General features: G+C 41.5%; 1 protein-coding gene and 1 pseudogene across 3 annotated transcripts in view; both read right to left on the reverse strand.

Annotated features, from left to right (window-relative positions):
• Nucleotides 1–2,257, reverse strand: part of Frg1 (FSHD region gene 1) — a 23,542-nt gene that overhangs the window by 13,569 nt on the left and 7,716 nt on the right. The gene's annotated exons all lie outside the window — the stretch shown is intronic.
• LOC129666442 (syntaxin-binding protein 6-like) lies at nucleotides 777–1,186 on the reverse strand (annotated as a pseudogene).

Genomic DNA, 2,257 nt, shown 5'->3' on the forward strand with positions numbered 1-2,257 from the left:
CTTCCTTCCTTCCTTCCTTCCTTCCTTCCTTCCTTCCTTCCTTCCTTTCTCTCCCTTCCTTCCTTCCTTCCTTCCTTCTTCCTTTCCTTTCCTTTCTTTCTCTTTTTTTTTTTTTTTTTGAGACAGGGTATTTCTGTGTAGCCTTGGCTGTCCTGGAACTCTCTCTGTAGATCAAGCTGGCCTCGAACTCAGAGATCCTCTTGCCTCTGCTTTCCAAGTGCTGGGAGTAAAGGTGTGTACCATCACTGCCTGTTTTTTGAGCATCAACTTGTTTTTTTTTTAAAACCAGTTTGACTTTTATTTTTACCCAGGACCATCATCTGATGTCACCATATGGAATTGTTTTGTTGCTTAGTTTCTGAGAGAGAGAGAGAGAGAGAGAGAGAGAGAGAGAGAGAAAACAAACAAAAAACACAAAACTATGCTAGCTTAGAACTGGCTCATTATTTGGTCCAAATTTCATATTCAAACTACAAAAACAATTTTCCTTCAAAAGGAAAGCACACACACACACACACACTGGAAAAAAAAATAAAAATGAAGCTGATGCTATTGCAGCATTATGTAGCAAGACAGGGAAATGTATACACACAACATGTTGACATTCACATTAACATCTGAAGAGGAAAAACCAAAACCCCTCAATGTCCTTACATCAGAAAACCAAACAAACCAAACAACAACAAAAACAAAGAAGCAGCGGTCTACAATTCTTGTAATGACTGCTGAACACACTCTGCCTTTTTCTTTAGAGGTGCGCCAGGACAGGCAGTTTCTCAATATTCGTGCTTCATGGCAAGCTTGTATGCAGTTTCTGAAAATTGCTGGGCACCGTTCTTCATGTCTTCTGTCTTCTCCTCTGCTCAGCCTAACCGTTCCCCACGCTCATTCAAGGCCTGGCTTGCCTTCTGTACTGCACTGGTCACACTATCAGCTGCTGAATGGAGGATGCTGTTTCCTCCCATAATTTTGTACTGCCAGTTACTAAATTCTGGCTTCCTTTGTCTGTGAGGTACCTCTGGCAGGTGTGGTGGAGGATTTGGAAGAAGGTGCACTTTTCTGAGGCAGTGGTAGCAACCCACTGGTCAAAGGCATTTTCAAACAACAAATCAAACTCTGCAGAATCTCGATTATGATCAGTACCATTAACCTGGTGAAGCTGCTCAAGCATCGATTGGGATCTTCGGACAAATGATGTGGAGCCCACAAACTGTTTGACCTTCGTGATAGATGCCTATGTGGGTTTCTTGTTTGTTATTTTAGTCATATCTTAGGTCTGGTTCATCTTTCCTCACGCTGCCAATTCCTCTCCTGCCCAGCTCCCTCTGAGTCCTCCCACTCACTTCCAGCATCAACTTCTTAACAGAAGAAACTCAAATGGCTGAGAAGCACTTCGAAAAAATGTTCAACATCCTAGTCACCAGGGAAATGCAAATCAAAACTACTTTCAGATTTCATCTTACACCAGTCAGAATGGCCAAGATCAGCAGAACAAATAGTCATTTGTCCTTGTGGGGAGCATGTGGAGTTGGGGGAACACCCACTGCTAGTGGGAGTGCAAACTTGAACAACCACTATGGAAATCAGTTGGTGGTTCCTCAAGAAGCTAGAAATTGATCTAACTCAAGATTAAGCTATATCACCTTGGTTATATACATAGAGGCCTTCATCCTACTACAGATACACTTGTTCAACCACGTTCATTGCTGTTCTATTTTTAACAGTCAGAAACTGGAAACAGCCTCGAAGCCCCTCAACAGAGGAATGGATAAAGAAAATCTGGTTCATTTACACAATAGAATATTACTCAGCTGTTAAAAAAATTAATCATGAAATTTGCAGGTAAATAGATGGAACTAGAAAAAAAAAATCACCCTGAGTGAGGTAAACTGGACCTAGAGAAAAATTGCAGCACCATGTATTCATTTATATGTGGATGCTAGCTGTTAAGTAATTGCTAAGCAAGCTACAATCCATTTTACCACAGAGGTTAGGTATAGAGTAAGAGACTGGGAGAAGAGACAGATCTCCCTAGGAAGAATAGTTATGAAATCTAAGAATAGAATAGATAGTTATGGATGAATGAGGGGAGGGAGACTGGAATGGGGAATGGAAGAAAAGAGGTGGGTGAGGGAGGAAATACAAGGAAGGACTTCTAAAACTAAGGGATATTTGGGGTTGTAAGGAAGCCTAATACAGTAGAAGCTTACACACACACACACACACACACACACACACACACACACACACACACACA

Source organism: Psammomys obesus, unplaced genomic scaffold (genome assembly GCF_907164565.1).
Source record: "Psammomys obesus unplaced genomic scaffold, mPsaObe1.curated_primary_1811, whole genome shotgun sequence".
Lineage (NCBI taxonomy): Eukaryota > Metazoa > Chordata > Mammalia > Rodentia > Muridae > Psammomys > Psammomys obesus.